Here is an 18221-nt window from a genome sequence, read left to right on the forward strand (position 1 = left end):
GCCCACTGCCCAATGATTGCTGAGATGGGCTCCAGCCCCCCGTGACCCTACTGAGGATAAGCGATACGGCTAATGAGATGAGATGAATTCTAGGAATATATATATATATATATATATATATATCATCTCATCAGCTGCACTGCTTATCCTCAGCAGCATCGTCGCTGCTAGCCTTTGCGGTTTCCTGCGGCGGTTGGCCTTTGGATTCGGGATCTAATACAAGTGGAAGAGTTTTGGATTGTTCAGTAATTTGTACTAGTGAATGAGTTTCAAAATCTTGAATGATTTCTGTCGGCCACGATTCTGAATCCTTCGAGTCTCTGCAGACATAATTCGGGATCTTTGATGTCTTGATTTTGTGATTCTGAATCTTGAGTGAGAATAGATTCCATGCCTTTGACGCTTTGTACTTGGGCACATAGTTCAGAGTCTATCAGACTTTCTTTGAGACATGATCCAGAATCTTCTATAACCTTATGAGTACCCTTTTTATCTTCTCTCGGGCATGATTCAGAAATGTTGGCGTCCACTTGGCGAAATAATTCTGAATCAACATCTACTTGGTGACAAGATTCTGGATCTGTAACACCTTTTTTGGAACTTGACTCAGAATCATGTGTATCTTGTTGGGGACAAGACTCAAAATCTATTATATTTTGGTGACATTTTTCAGAATCTTTTCTTTCTTGACATGATTTTAACTCATTAACTTCTACTTGGTAAGTGGTTTCATGTTTTTGGAGGTTCTGTGTATGCTCAAATGGTTCAGTTTTCGTTACGTCCCTGCACTCATTGTTTTCTTGGTTTATGCATGTGTTCTCCTCTAAACCAAAGTTCACTTGTGGAACTCTCCCACCAGGGGTCGGTATAATTTCTTGAAATGTAGGACTTGGAATGGAATCATCCACGCATTTCGTCTCTGTCGATGCAACTAGTAAGTCCTTTCTAAGACCACTTTCATTGTTTTTATTAGGCCTTGATGCCCCATCAGTTTGAGAGAGCCTGGTCCCGCCTTCCTCTAACAATTCTCCACAAGGTTCTTGATCTGCCACTTGCCTTCCTCTACTTCTCAACCGAGTCTCCTTTGAGCTTCCAAGCTTGCTGTTCCCCTCAGATGGGGAGGTTGTCGAACCCTGATCCGGCTGGAGACCGTCTTGGCCGGTAGCATTCTCCGTTTCGGTTTCGCCGGCGTCCCCGTTGATGCTCAGATCGGGTCCCAGGACTATTCCGTGTTTCTTCAAAATACTTTGAGTTACACCACTTCTTCTCTGAGCTCGTCTCGCTCGGTTCGGATTGCAAACGTGTATTCTTTCTGTCTCTCTAAGGCTCCGATTTTCTTATCCTTCCATTCCAACGTCTCTTGTGAATCAGAGATCTCTCTAAGAAAACTCTCTTGTTTCACACACAACTGACGTGTCTCATTTAGCAGCTCCTCGCTTTGTTTCAGTGTCTCTTTCAGTTTGTTGAACTGCAACTGAAGCACAGTATGGGCATGTTTTTCCCGCTCGAAGTCCTTGACTTTGTCCTCGAATTCCCGCCTCGACTCGGAGAGGAGTTCTTCTAGTTCAGTCAGCGAGTCTTTCAGTGTGTCCACCTGGTACATCAGGTTACTTTTTTCATTGTCCAACTGGGCATTGGACATTGCGGTACTTCTCCTCTACTTCGGTTAAGGCCTCCTTGACTTCTTTTAGATTCTGCGTGTACTTGGATTCCCCATCTTGAATCTGATCCTTCAGTTCATGATTTTTCTTTATTTCTTTTGTGGCTGTTTTTAGCATCTAGTATGATGGAGGTCTCCACGCTTCCTCTCCGAGAGGAAGTCCCGCCGAGGGAGGTGAGAGTAGTCGCTGTTAATACAGAAGCCGCTCGAGAACCTCTCTCAAGATAATCCCGATCATCTACCCTGACGCTGCCTCGACTGCCCACAGACATCCGTTCGTCGTCATCTGAAAGCTCTTTCTGCTGCCTCTCAAGTTCCCGCATTCGGATCTATCTGGCTTCTGCCCTTGCTGCTCTCTTGGCTGCCAGTCAGGCCTCAGCCTCTCTGGCGATGAGATTTAAAGCATCGTTCTTCCCCACTTGGGACGGCATTGTCTGTCCAAGTGGTTCTGAAACAACCTAATCGACCAAAAAAACTTAAACGTAAAAAAAAATAAGAATATATATATATATATATATATATATATATATATATATATATATATATACAGTATATATATATATATATATATATATATATATATATATATATATATATATATAAGTCAGGACATCTGTTCACGACTGCAATAATCTAAAACATTAAAAATACAAAAAAACGGGTCATCACTCAACAGGCCGCACCTCGTGGCGTGTTTGCATCAAAACATGTTGCATCATCGTTTCAAGCTGTATTATGTATTTCACTTCTTATATAATGCTTTTTTAATGTACATCATTTCGCACAACTTTAGCACAACTTATATATATATATATATATATATATATATATATATATATATATATATATATATATATTTTTTTTTTTGGGGGGGGGGGGGGGGGGGATATTTCATTTCCACACAATGAATATATATACATATATATATATATATATATATATATATATATATATATATATATATATACATCCATCCAATTACCTGCACCGCTTATCCTCAGTAGTATCGCAGGGGATGCTGGTGCCCATCCCAGCTATCTTCGGGCAGTAGGCAGGGGACACCCTGAACTGGTTGCCAGCCAGTCGCAGGGCACAAAGGGACAGACTATTCACTCACTCAGTCACACCTAGGGACAATTTGGACCGGCCAATTAACCTGACATGCATGTTTTTGGAATGTGGGAGGAAACTGGAGTGCCTATCTGCTTGCCACCTACCACCAACTTGGAAGCATGGATGATGACCTACAATGCCATTGTGAATGCCAGGGGTGATGGTGCAACCCGCCATTATGTCTACCTACAAACACTGCCAGGAGGTGGAAAGATCGAAGCAACCACCAACTTGGAAGCATGGATGATGACCTACAATGCCATTGTGAATGCCAGGGGTGATGGTGCAACCCGCCATTATGTCTACCTACAAACACTGCCAGGAGGTGGTAAGATCGAACCAAACCTGTACATCCTGGAAGTAGGATTTAACCAGGGCTGTGATGGTGTCAGGCATGTGGAAGAAGTTGAAGGCAGACCACAGCAGTTCATGAGGCACCAAGACAAAGGCATTGCCAAGATCAAGGAAGACTACATGGACATCCTTCCTCTCTGCCTTTGCAATTTTGATTTGGTGCTAGATCATCCTGGAATGTTCAGAACACCCAGGGAATCCTGATATTACAGTGTTCTTTACAGATGTATCGATGTATTCATTTCTTTGCAGATACTCGCCGATTTTCTGTGCAATGACACTAAAGCAGATTTTGCCTTCAACGTTTAGTAGGGTGATTGGATGGAACTGGCTGATGTTAAGTCAAGTCAAGTCAAGTCATTTTTATTTGTATAGGCCTTAATCACAATTAGTCTCTAAGGGCTTCACAAGTTATTACATATAAGAAGTTTAGGTTATTCGTATGCTATAGAGTAGAAGTGAGTTTTAAGCCTAGATTTAAACATTTCCACCCAGGTTGCAGATCGGATCTCAGGGGGAAGAGCATTCCACAACACCGATGCCCGGATGGAGAACGCTCTCGAACCAGCGGAACACTTCTTGGCTCTTGGGATCACCAGGAGACCGGCGCTCTCGGAACGAAGGCTTCGGGCCGGGACATAGAGGGAGATCAGATTTGAAAGATATGAGGGGGAAAGTCCATGTATGATTTTGTATAGTAGTAGGAGAACCTTAAAATCGCATCTTCTCTGCATTGTTTTCCTTTGGGATAAGGACTCTCCCGGCCCCATGCCACATTTTGGGTATCATCTTCTTCTGCCATACTGTTTTCATGAGCCTCCAGAAAAACCCAAAGATGTCCGGTGCATTCTGGTACACCTTGTATGGGACTCAATTTGGCCCGAGAGCTGATGCAGATCTTGGTTCCATGACCCACATACACCTCCTCTCAACACTTCCCCATCTTGTCCACTGACCATGTTTGCCCAGAGACCGGTGGAAACATATTTTGGCCTGGAGAGGGATGGGCGGCATAAGGCCATTCTTGCCCAAGACACACCACAGGAAAGGGTGCCCCTACAATCCTGTGGGTAAGGGATCCAAACAACCAACCAATGTAGCAATGACGTCAGGAGAGGTTCGTGTCTGGTGAGGTGCAGTCAGATTCACAACTAAATTAACCTACAAATTATTCATCATTTGTTTGGGAGAGCAAGAAAGCAAGATATACAATGTATCATAAAAGATAATGTTTTACAACCTTAAAGGTGGTGTATGTAAGTTTAAAAATATTCTACTTGCTGATGCGATCCTCTAGCTGGAATCATCGTTGGATCTCCTTTTGTTACACGTGCAAGTATGTGAAATTCTTAGATGTGTTCGAATGAACTCTTCCTTTTTCATCTTTTTGGGGGTTTAGGTTTGCATTTGAACATTATTTGAAACAGTCCTTTACTTGATTTCACTGTTTTCATTGTAGAATAAAATGAAAACAACACCGTGAGCATGACCTCACTCAGAAGATCCCCTAAAATAAAAAAACACTCAACCCCCTGTCCCTGCCCTGCCTCCTTCCCTTTAGCGTAATGTACATTGTGGCCTGAACACCCATGGTATGAGTAAGATACTGTAAAAGCAGATAGGCGCTTTGAAAACATTTTTAAAGGCTCTTTGAACTCAGTTGGCCATTTTTATCACATACCTGAGAGAGAAAATATTTAATTGTAACAATTTTAAGGACACCTCAAACTACTCAACCCTCCTTTATCTTTTAAATTAAGTCTATTCACTCCCCATTTTTAATAAAAGTACCTTTTCTGTCGGCCTAAAAAGATATCAGAATCATGTTCATTATATTTTGTCCATCAATAATTAATAAATACGTAATCCCAAATTTTTGGTCAGCTTTTTTTAGTTGCTTCACCCCTTGTTGTGCTTCTCCCTGATATGTGCTTTCATATTTAATCATTTGACCACATTTAAGACATTAGTTGTTGCCAGGCTCAGAAATCTACCTGAAGGCCTTCACAAAATAATCCTGAAGGCCGTGTCTTGTAACATGAGTCTTCGAGAAAGTTGTTGGTTTAGCCAATCAGATTCCAAGTTGGCGTCTGCAGCCTGCTAGGGGGCGTTAAGAAACGTCACCAGTTTCACAAACTATGATTGGCCAGGGGGTGGTAATCCACCAACAGTCGTTAAAATTTAGGACACCAAGCCAGACAAGGAAATATATTGTGTTGATTCAATAGCAAAAGGTTGGTCAACTCGCAAACAAGCAAGCCTTTCGCAAGTGGGAAAAGGTTTTGTCCACCACTTTTAGCCTAGAGTTAAGCCCGAGCCTGACCCAATCCGTACCGATCGAAATCCGGGCCGGTCAGTACTTTGGGTCACTGAACTACTCTTTCGCTGATTTGTATTTTTTTTTATCCACCTGTCATTGTTATTTTTCCTTAGTTTATTCAGACTTGTTTAACTTAGATTTTGTTACAAAAAACAGGTGTTATATTCTGCGCATCCGCGTGGTGCTGGGTCCATGGAGCCCTCACCCACAGTCGGACTCACATAACCAGGTGCGCGGCGGGGTTCAGCCACAATCTTTTGCCCTCCACTCGAGCACTGAAAAATAAAATGGGAAATTTCCCTTTAAAGAGCTGGCTTGTAGAGCCAGTTTGTTCTCTATTGCCTAAATGTAAAATCCACAGCCTGGTCCTGCAGGTAATCCCACAGAAGTGGGTAACGAATTACAGTTATTACATTACATTTACTTGAGTAGGTTTTGGGATATTTGGTCCTTCTAGGAGTATTTCCAAACTTCTATATGTTTTACTTGAGTAGATTTGCCTGTTTGACCCGCTTCCCGGTTCGCTGATTAAAGGTCTTTTTGGGATCTTTGGACCTTCAGTTCTAAATATTATAAACATATCACTCTCCTGAGATGTGGTTCCAGCGGCTTTTAAGTCCGCTTTTATTAAACCTACACTGAAACAACCCGATCTTGATCCAGAAAGCTTATGTAATTATAGACCTGTGTCAAACCTACCGTTTCTTTCTAAAGTACTTGAAAGAGTTGTGGCACACCAGCTGAATGATTTTATATCCGACAACAATCTTTTTGAATCCATGCAATCAGGATTCAGGGCTAACCACTCTATTGAGACAGCCCTGATTAAGGTAACCAATAATCTTCTACTGGCAATGGACTCCGGCGCTTCATCACTCTTGCTGCTGCTGGACCTTAGTGCTGCTGCTTTTGGTGGTGATACTTGCCCCACTTCTTTTCATCATTTACATGCTTCCATTAGGTGATATTATTCGCAAGCATAATATCAGTTTCCATTGCTACGCAGATTACACTCAACTATATCTTCCAATGGAGGAATCTGCCACACTAAACTGTGAAAAAATGAGGCCTGCCTCACTGAGATAAAAGTCACTAAACTTCTTGCGGGTTAACTCTGAAAAGACCAAAATGTTAGTTATTGGTCCATCTAAATGCCGTCACTTGTTCTAAAAAACTGCTCTGAACATTGACAAATGTCATATCACCCAGAGTGACTCAGTCAAAAATTTAGGTGTCATATTTGACCCCAATCTGTCCTTTCAAACACACGTTAAGAATATTACTAGAACAACTTTTTACCATCTTCGCGACATTGCTGAAATTTGCCCTATGCTGTCTCAATCGGATGCGGGGATTATAATTCATTTGTTTAGTTACCTCCCGTCTCGATTACTGTAATGCACTAATCTCCGGTCTCTCGGAGTCCAAAATCAAGAGCCTTCAGCTGGTACAAAATGCTGCAGCGAGGCTTTTAACTAAGACAAGAAAGTTTGGTCACATTACCCCGATTTTAGCTAACCTGCATTGGGTCCCTGTTAGCTTAAGATGAGATTTTAAGGTTCTGTTGGTAGTATACAAAATCATGCTTGGACTAGCTCCCTCGTATCTATCAGATTTAATTTCCCCCTATGTTCCGGGGGAAGGGATCCCCAGGTTCGAGAGCGTTCTCCATTTGGGCCCCGGTGCTGTGGAATGCTCTTCCCCCTGAGATTCGATCTTCAACTTCAGTGGAAATGTTAAAATCTAAACATAAAACACACTTCTATTCTATAGCATATAAATATCTACCGGACAAACCGCTCCACCGGGGATGCCATCTCCTCTGCTCTTCACCTGAGCCTGACACACCTAGAGGAGAAGAACACCCATGTGCAGATGCTGTTCCTGGACTTCAGTTCAGCATTCAACACCATCATCCCACAACACCTGGTAGACAAACTGAGACTCCTGGGCTTTAACACCCCCCTGCGGAACTGGCTGCTGAACTTCCTCATTGACAGACCCCAGTCTGTGCGGCTTGGTCAGAACATCTCCGATGTCATCACCCTCAGCACGGGCTCCCCCCAATGCTGTGTCCTGAGCCCCCTGCTGTTCACCCTGATGACACACGACTGTGTCCCTAGGTCGGCCACAAACCACATCGTGAAGTTTGCGGACGACACAACAGTGGTGGGCCTCATCAGGGACGACAAGGACCTGGCCTACAGAGAGGAGGTGGAGTAGTTGGTGGGCTGGTGCAGAGTCAACAGCCTGGTCCTGAATGTTGACAAAACTAAAGAGATCATTATCGACTTCAGGAAAAAACAGCCCAACCATTCCCCACTTCTCATTAACAACAAAGCTGTGGAGGTTGTCAGCAGCACCAAGTTCCTAGGGGTGCACATCACAGCAGCGTCTGTACTTCCTGCGGAGGATGAGGAGAGCCCACCTGCCCCCACCCACCCTCATCGGAGCGGCAGTAGCTCAGGAGGTAGAGCGCTCGTCCTGGGATCAAGGGATCCCAGTTCGAATCCCGGCTTGTCCGTGTTACATGCCGAAGTGTCCTTGGGTAAGACACTGAACCCCTATTACCTCCAATAAGCAGGTTAGCGTCTTACATGGCTGCAATACAAGGCCGCTATTGGGAAATGTGAAGCTCACTGAAAAGCGCTTTGGGAAGTCATTGACTTGAAAAGCGCTATATAAATGCAGATCATTTCATCACATTCTACAGGGGCACCATAGAGAGCATTCGGACTAGCTTTATCTCTGTGTGGTGTGGAGGCTACAGTGCCTCCGACTGGGGTAGTGTGAGGAGGGTGATGAGGACAGCAGAGAAAATCATCGGGACTTCTCTCCCCTCCATTCAGGACATTGGCCAGAAGCGCTGCCTATCCCGGGCCAAGAACATTATTAGGGACCCCTCTCACCCCCATTATGGACTGTTCACTCTGCTAGCCTCTGGAAAGAGGTACTGCAGTGTGCGGTGCAGGACCACCAGGTTCTGCTACAGCTTTGTTCCCCTGGCCATTAGACTGTTAAATGGTCAATCACACACATAGTAAGCCTACACAGCCTGCACTCTTTGCACTACTGTATAATACTATACATAGCTATAATTATTTAGTATATTATTAGTACTTCAATACTCCAACTCAATACAACACTTTATTTATATCTGTACATTCAAGGAAACTGTGCGGGTCAGATGTAGCGACATTTCGTTCTGTATACACGTGTACAAGAATGACAATAAAGTATATCTGAATCTGAATCTGTGTATTATTTGCCCTCATGTGGGTTTTAGATCAGGGGATGGTGTCATAATAGTCTGTGGTTTGCAATAATCTGTGGTCTGTGCAGCCCATTGAGACTCTTTGTGATTAAGGGCTATACAAATAAACATGACTTGACTTGACATTTGTGAAGAAGAAACTTTACTCTCACTCCGCTACATTAGGCTATATAGAAGCCATTACTTAAATGCAAAGATGTGTCGTAACGGAGTACATATACTCCGTTACAATTACTTGAGTAGGTTTTGGGAAATGTTGTACTTCCATGAGTATTTTGAAATCCCCATACTTTTAATTTCACTTGAGTAAATTTGTGGGGAAAAAAACAGTACTTCTACTTTGCTACATTAGGCAACAACAAAGTCGTTACTTCGTTGCTTAATAAATCCCCTCCACGTAAGTATGCGTCTGTCTTTATCATGACCGAGACCTCCAGCAGGCTCTGCCACGTTCGATCAATCAATCGTAGCAGCCTTGTCATGCGACCATATTGAACTTATGCTGGGGGGAAATTGTTTGGATGAAATAGATGGAAAATTTCGCCTAGGAATTCCGACTGTGAAAACACGGAAGAGAAGGAGCACCCCTCGCCTCACATCAAATGCATGTTCCTCTTAAAAAGGGTGCGAAACACCAGCTTAAACATACAATGTCTTCTTGGTTTTCCTAAAAAGCAGAGATTTATGCATGTGAGAATTCAACATTGAACTTGAGTAGCGTCAGTTTCATAAATTCTAATTTTAACTTCACTTTGGTTTTATTCTATTAGGTGTTTATGACTAGCTTGTTTTATTCTTGTTTGATATTCGGTTTACAGCAAACTTGGGTGTCCTGAAAGCTGCTCTGAAGTAAAATGAATTATTATTATCCTCAACCATCCAGTGTCTTTGATTCAAGCTTCCTGTTTTGTAATTGAATACATATATAAGAAGGCTTTTTTTACTGTGCTGTATGCGCGATAAAAATAAATAAAGCCACACTCACACACATACATTTATATGTATGTGTGTGAATATATATATATATATATATATATATATATATATATATATATATATATATATATACGCTTATCAGAGGTCGGGTCGCGGGGGCAGCAGCCTTAAAAGCAAAGCCCAGACGTCCCTATCCCCAGCCACCTCCTCCAGCTCATCCGACGGGATCCCGAGGCGTTCCCAAGCCAGCCGAGAGATATAGTCTCTCCAGTGTGTCCTGGGTCGCCCCCGGGGCCTCCTGCCGGTGGGACATGCCCGGAACACCTCCCGAGGGAGACGTCCAGGAGGCATCCTTATCAGATGCCCGAGCCACCTCAACTGGCTCCTCTCAATGCGGAGGAGCAGTGGCTCCACACAGAGTCCCTCCCGGATGTTTGAGCTTCTCACCTTATCTCTAAGGGAGAACCCAGACACCCTGCGGAGGAAACTCATTTCGGCCACTTGTATCCGGGATCGTGTTCTTTCGATCATGACCCAAAGTTCATGACCATAGGTGAGGGTAGGAACGTAGATCGACTGGTAGACCGAGAGCTTTGCCTTTCGGCTCAGCTCCCTCTTCACCTCGACGGACTGGTACAGGATCCGAATGACGGCAGACGCTGCACCGACCCGTCTGTTGATCTCCCGTTCCATCCTACCCTCACTCGTGAACAAGACCCCAAGATACTTGAACTCCTCCACTTGGGGCAAGATCTCTTCCCCAACCCGGATGGAGCATGCCACCCTTTTCCGACTGAGTACTATATATATTTCATCTCATCTCATCAGCCGTACCGCTTATCCTCATTAGGGTCGCGGGGTTGCTGGAGCCCATCCCAGCCATCTCCAGGCAGTGGGCAGGGGACACCCTGAACTGGTTGCCAGCCAATCGCAGGGTACACGGGGACAGACAACTCACTCGCTCATTCACACCTAGGGACAATTTGGACCGGCCAATTCACCTGAAATGCATGTTTTTGGAATGTGGGAGGAAGCCGGAGTGCCCGGAGGAAACCCACGCAAGCACGGGGAGAACATACAAACTCCGCACAGGAAGTCTGGAGCTGGATTTGAACCCACGACAGGTTCCCATGACATGAACTGTGCCGCACAAGCGCTAACCACTGCGCCGCCGTGCTGCCCTACTATATATATATATATATATATATATATATATATATATATATATATATATATATATATATATATATATATATATATATATATATACAGGGAGTGCAGAATTATTAGGCAAGTTGTATTTTTGAGGATTAATTTTATTATTGAACAACAACCATGTTCTTAATGAACCCAAAAGTCTCATTAATATCAAAGCTGAATATTTTGGAAGTTGGAGTGGGGCTTTTTTAGTTTTAGCTATTTTAGGAGGATATCTGTGTGTGCAGGTGACTATTACTGTGCATAATTATTAGGCAACTTAACAAAAAACAAATGTATACCCATTTCAATTATTTATTTTCATCAGGGAAACAAATATAACAGCTCAACATTCACAAATATACATTTCTGACATTCAAAAACAAAACAAAAACAAATCAGTGACCAATATAGCCACCTTTCTTTGCAAGGACACTCAAAAGCCTGCCATCCATGGATTCTGTCAGTGCTTTGATCTGTTCACGATCAACATTGCGTGCAGCAGCAACCACAGCCTCCCAGACACTGTTCAGAGAGGTGTACTGTTTTCCCTTCTTGTAAATCTCACATTTGATGAGGGACCACAGGTTCTCTATGGGGTTCAGATCAGGTGAACAAGGAGGCCATGTCATTAGTTTTTCTTCTTTTAGACCCTTTCTTGCCAGCCACGCTGTGGAGTACTTGGATGCGTGTGATGGAGCGTTGTCCTGCATGAAAATCATGTTTTTCTTGAAGGATGCGGACTTCTTCCTGTACCACTGCTTGAAGAAGGTAGAATAGAATAGAATAGAATAGAATAGAATAGAATAGAATATACCTTTATTGTCATTGTTACAAAATGGGTTAACATATTGTGACAACGAAATTGGGCATGACACTCCAGTTTTACACATTCACAGTGAGGTATGAGCCAAGAAGATAAAGGAACAGAGAAGATAAGGTTATAAAACAAGGGGGATAAGGCTATAGTTATCATTGACATGGTATTTACACAAGAAATGTCGGCATGTGGGATGTTACATACAGTGTTGTCGTGATACCGTTGGTATCGTAAGGGTTGTGCAATATTGCATTTGGTGCAAAGTCATCATAGTGCAAAAAATAGTCAGCATATGCATTGGTGCAAACATAGACAACATAGTGCAGAAAAAAGGAAATGGTCAGACATTGTGCAAGGTGAGCAGTAAACGTAGTGCAGTCGACATGTGCAAGAACATAGACATTAGTACCATTATATTCGTATGAGGTAGTGTTGGCACAAGTTTTCAGGTTTTTTGTGCTGTGTCTGTTTTGAGCAGTGAACAAACATAGTGCAGACAGCATGTACGTGAGTACCATTTTACATTCGTGTGAGGTAGTTTTTTGCAACAGTTTTCAGTTTTTTTGTGCGGTGTCTGTTTAGGGTGGTAATGGCTGTGGGGAAGAAGCTGTCTCTGAGTCTGTTTGTTTTTGCTTTGTGTGACCTGTAGCGCTTGCCGGAAGGCAGCAGGTCGAAGAGGTGGTGGCCGGGGTGAGAAAAGTCCATGATGATGTTTTCTGCTCTGCTGAGGTAGCGAGAGCAGGCAATGTCCTCCAGACTGGGCAGAGAGCAGCCGACGATTCTCTGGGCTGTTTTGATTATAAAGGTGTCTTCCAGAAACTGGCAGTAGGACTGGGAGTTGAGCTTGAGTCCATCCTCAACCCGAAAAGGCCCCACAAGCTCATCTTTGATGATACCAGCCCATACCAGTACCCCACCTCCACCTTGCTGGCGTCCGAGGCGGACTGGAGCTCTCTGCCCTTTACCGATCCAGCCACGGGCCCATCCATCTGGCCCATCAAGACTCACTCTCATTTCATCAGTCCATAAAACCTTAGAAAAATCCGTCTTGAGATTTTTCTTGGCCCAGTCTTGACGTTTCAGCTTGTGTGTCTTGTTCAGTGACAACTCTGAAAAGTTGCCTGCCCAGCCATAAAGTTGCCTTTTTTGAAACACAATAAGACGACTAATCGCAAAAGACCCATTGTTGCAAAGTATAAGGAGTGATCATCAGAATATATAACAGAACAACACTTTAAAATTAAGTTTATTACAAATCTACTTATAACATTCATTGCATATATATGACATCGCTGTTTTCCATCTGCCATCAGTATGTACCTGTATTTACTCATCTTCATTCATGCAATGTTTGTGTTGCGTCGTCTGCTACAAACAACGTGAACTCCTTTCCACGATGCTTTTAATGTACATTTACTTTTTGTAGCGTCATAAATTTGGCTTCTTTTGAATCTTTCTTCTGGGTCTGAGGTTTTGGCTTGATTCCTAACCACTTCTCAATTTTTCTTGTGGTCTCTGTGCGTCTACTTTGAAAAATTATATGCAAATGCACGACCTTATAACGCTCGGGAAAGTCCGGAAGCACGAAGTTATGGGCTCTATGCACGACTTACTTCCGCGTTCGAGTAAGGATGGTTAATCATTTCCGGTCTCTCGTGAACAGCACGAACAAAGCGCGAAATCACGTCAACTTATACACTCTGTTTGTTGGAGTTGCCGAAGATCACGTTAAATTATTTTCGGAGAATTGTCCGAGCATCCAGCGCAGCACCACAGACCAAACTTGAAAAAGCAAGAGTAACTACGTCACATTTCAGGGAGGTCAGTCATGTTGCTCCAAGCAAAGCAGAAAACCTGGCTGAAAGACTCGTCCGAGGAACACGACAAACTGAACACATGAAGAGGGGTCTGCAAATAGAATCAAGTGCCTTAAAGGATTATGCCGTTTTAAAAAATGTGAACTTAACCATGTGTGGGCTAGTGGTTCACCCAGATGCACCGTGGTTGGGTGCATCACCTGATGGGCTGGTACATGACCCTATCGATCGATAATCATTTGGGCACGTTGAAATTAAATGCCTTGCTGTCTCTTAGGGAGTAGCGATAGAGAAGAGAGGATCCCCAGTCCCCTCGCTCCCTCCACTTTAGTCGCCTCTTACGACACACAGCTGACCATGGTGGGAGAATTATCTTACCTCTCACAAGGAGAGGGCCCCTCACCACAGGACAAAGTAAAGCGTAAAGCTTTACTTGGAAGTAAAGCGACTGAGTGGAAGAAAGAGGAGATCGGAAGGATGATGACTAAAAGGAAGGTTGATGTGTTAGCCTTTAGTGAAACAAAGATGAGAGGAAAGGGTCAAGTCAAGTCAAGTCAAGTCATTTATTTTTGTATAGCCCTAAATCACGAAGAGTCTCAAAGGGCTTCACAGATTGTTACACTATATTACACAGACTATTGTCAACCGACAAGAGGAGTTATAGATTGGAGGTATGTATGGTAGAAGATCTGGAGTTACGGGTGGACATGCTAGAGAAGGAGTGGCTGTGCTTGTGAGTGAGAAAGCAAAGGAAAAACTGGTGGAGTGGAAAGAGATATCTTCCAGATTGATGTGGGTGAGGTTGAAGTGGGGTGTAGAAGTATGGATGTTTATAAATGCATATGGACCTGGTTCAGAAAGAAGCGCTGAGAAGAGAGAGGAGTTGTGGAAGGCCTTTGCCGAATGTGTGGCAAGTGCGAAAGAAGGGTGGAAAGTGGTAATACTAGGTGACCTGAATGCTAGAGTGGGTGATGAAACGGTTGAAAATGTGATTGGTAGATATGGAGTACCAGGAAGAAATGAGAGTGGAAAGAAATTGATTGAGTTATGTGTGGAAAATTAGTTGGTGATTGGAAATACATTGTTTAAAAAGAGGGACGTAAATAAATATATCTTTGTCAGAGTGGATAGTGGCAAGATTGTGGACAGAGCACTGATGGATTATGTAGTGGTTGAGAAAGGTATGTTAAGTAGGTTGTTGGATGTGCATGTTTACAGAGGTGAAAAGAGTGGTATGTCTGATCATTTTTATGCGGAAGGAAAACTGAGAATAGATGGATTGTGGAGGGCTAGTATAGGAAAAGTGTGAGGGAAGAGGTGAAATGTCAGAGTTGACTAAGGCAGAAAAGGAAAGAGAGTTTAAAGATAGGATAAGGGAATAGTATGAACGGATTAGTAGAAGAGAAATGAAGAGTGTGTAAATTGAATGGAAGTGGTTTATAGAGGCAGTGTTGAGGAGTGCAAAAGAAGTGTGTGGAATGATAAAAGTTGGTCGTGGTATTAGGAAAGGAAGTGAATGGTGGAATGATGAGGTATCAGAGGCTGTGACAGAAAAGAGACGTGCCTTTGAGGAGTGGCTGCAAGATAAGAGTGGCGATGCGTATGAAAGATATAAAGTTAAGAAAAGGTTGGTAAAAGCGTCAATGGAAGCAGCGAAAAGGAAAGCAAATGATGAATGGTGTCGAAAGATAGGAGTGAACTTTGAGGAAAGGAGAAAAGTGTTCTGGAAAGAAGTGAAAAGAGTAAGAAACAGTGAGTCTGGAAAGGAAGAGAAAGTGAAAGATAAGGGTGGTAGATTGCTGGTGAGCGGTAGTGCAGTCAGGACGAGATGGGCAGAGTATTTTGAGGAGTTGCTAAATGTGGAGGATGGGGGAAAAGTGAGAGTCGAGGCGATCGATGGTATGGAGAGAATGCCCGTGTTGGGTGATTTAAATGTGAAGCCTGTGGAAACATGGGAGGTGCAAGAGGCAGTGAAAGAAATGAAAGGGGGAAGGCACCTGGGTTGGATGGTTGTACTGCTGAATGCCTGAAAAAAGGTGGCACAGCTATGATTGAGTGGTTAGTACGCTTGTTGAATGTATGCTTTTTAAGTGGTGTGGTTCCTGTTGATTGGTGTAGTGCATGTTGTGAGGTTTAAACGACCTTTTACATGTGGGAGAGCTATTTCAAAAAGTTTACCAACGCTAGAAAATAAACACCAGGCATTTGATTTTATTGCAACAGCTGTTGGAGAGGGGTTGCTCCCGTCTACATAGTCGCAGCTCGTCTGCCCACTTTTCCGCTTGAGTTGCATTTTATTGATAGGCCAAAGAAAGGAAAAGAAACACCCATTTTGGGCAGTATTTGAAACAGAGAAAGATGATACCACCTAGTTGGATGCACACGCGCTTAACATAGTGTGTGTGTGTATGTGTGAATGATTACTTGTTTAGAAAAGAAAAACAGGTTAATTTCATCAAGTTAAATGACTTGATTTCATCAAGTTAAATGACTTGAATTCATCAAGTTAATTTGTAACATAGGTGGCTGAGAAATGCACAAATAACTAAATGTATTTTACCTTACATATTTGTAGTGACATTGTATAAGGGTAAAGGTAATAAGTATGAATGTAGCAATTCGAGAGGTATCAGTTTGTTGTCTGTATGGAAAAGTCTTGATTAAGAGAGTGAGAGAAAGAACGAATGAGGTGGTGATGGAGGAGCAGAGTGGTTTCAGGAAAGGAAGAGGATGTGTGGATCAGGTGTTTGCAGTACGAAAGGTGTGTGAGAAATATTTAAAAGGTAAGGATGTTTATTTGGCTTTTATGGACTTGGAAAAGGCGTATGACAGAGTTGATAGAGAGGCGTTGTGGCAAGTGATGTATGGAGTGGGTGGAAAGTTGTTGGAAGCATTGAAAAGTTTTTATATGAACAGCAGAGCGATGAACAACAAGAGTATGAGTATGGATGTTAAGAGGGGACTGTATGAGAGTGCGATTGTGCCGACTGTGTTGTATGGTGCAGAGATTTGGAGCCTGAACGCAGATTTAAGAAGGAAATTAAATATTTTTGAGATGAAGTGTTTGAGGAATATGTTATGAGTGACAAGATTTGATAGATTAAGAAATGAAATTGTGAGAGACAGAACTGGAGCAGTCGTGGAACTGAGCAGGCGTGTTGATAAGATAATAGTCGGTTGGTTTGGACACATGGAGAGGATGGATGAGGAGCGAATTTTGAAGAGGATCAGGCAAAATTTAACGGAAGGAGACCAAGAGAAAGGCCGCGGTTGACGTGGATGGATGGTGTTATGAGTGCACTGCAGGAAAGAGGTCTAAATATAATTGAAGCTAGAGCTCTTGTTGGTGATAGAAAGGAGTGGAGAGGTGTTGTGAAAGGATAGTGGGATTGTGGACGCATTCTTAAGGATGGGCTGGGCACCCGTATGATGAGGCAGGGGTAAATCAGTGAAAGCTGTCGCGCCCTGCTGTTGAACAAAAGAGTGTGTTGTGTCACCCTGACTGAGTGACATGGCCTCTTTCTGGTATCCCGTTTCATCTGGAGGGACGAAAGAATGACCAACTTAGGTGCCAAGGTGCCTAACTTGTTTGGGTGTCTGGGCAATTCGGTTGGCCATCGTCGAAAAAATTTTGTGTGTGTTTTTTGCTAAAAAAAAATTCCCTTTTATGTTCTTTGTTATTGTATGTGTCTGCCTTGCTGTCGCCCCACTTGAGGGATATGACCAACGTAGGTAGGTAGGTAGGTAGGTAGGTAGGTAGGTAGGTAGGTAGGTAGGTAGGTAGGTAGGTAGGTAGGTAGGTAGGTAAATAGATAGATAGATAGATAGATAGATAGATAGATAGATAGATAGATAGATAGATAGATAGATAGATAGATAGATAGATAGATAGATAGATAGATAGATAGATAGATAGATAGATAGATAGATAGATAGATAGATAGATAGATAGATAGATAGATAGATAGATAGATAGATAGATAGATAGATAGATAGATAGATAGATAGATAGATAGATAGATAGAAATTAAATGCCCAAATATTCAAAGTTACACAGATTGCAAGTACCTCAAAATTGATCATGGTGTGCATAAGCTGAAAGAAAGCCATTGCTATTATTGGCAAGTCCAGGGCAGTTGCTGATTACAGGACTGGAATGGTGTGACTTTGTTATCTTTGCCAATGAAGACGTTCTTGTGCAGCGCATTCACAGAGACAATTCTGTGTTGCATTGTATGAAACAAAAAGTTGATTAGTTTTGCTTGTACACACATATGTCAAAATACATTTAAATTTGCAAATAAGTTGACATGAAACAAATTTCAGTGCAATACTTTTATTCAAGAAAAAGTCAACAAGCGGCAATGGGAGCCACCTGTGTAATTTAAAGAAAGCAAAAACATAACACAAAATTCAACACTAAAGTATTGAAGGATTTTATACATTGGACTATAAAATATATATAATACGATTGAATAGTTACATTTATTAAGTACAATGAAGATTTTCACTGAGTAGGCTTAAGTTCAATGACAGGTCACGTTGATCCGAATGCGGAATGTTTTGTCTAGTTCTGTTGACAACAGGACTTGGGGCAGCAGGCGATGATTTGAGATCAAGGCCCTGATGACGTAGAAACGCTCTGTGTTGTTTCTGTGTATTTCAGACATTGGGATGCTCTTCTCCGAGATGGAGGAGCCCACGTGGGGCTTCCCTGGCACGCCCATGGG

General features: G+C 42.7%; 1 pseudogene; it reads right to left on the reverse strand.

Annotated features, from left to right (window-relative positions):
* Nucleotides 1-130: 130 nt before the first annotated feature.
* LOC148368119 (uncharacterized) lies at nt 131-2010 on the reverse strand (annotated as a pseudogene).
* Nucleotides 2011-18221: the final 16211 nt, after the last annotated feature.

The sequence above is a fragment of the Urocampus carinirostris genome, chromosome 4 (assembly GCF_059441175.1).
Source record: "Urocampus carinirostris isolate Australia breed hairy pipefish chromosome 4, RoL_Ucar_1.0, whole genome shotgun sequence".
Lineage (NCBI taxonomy): Eukaryota > Metazoa > Chordata > Actinopteri > Syngnathiformes > Syngnathidae > Urocampus > Urocampus carinirostris.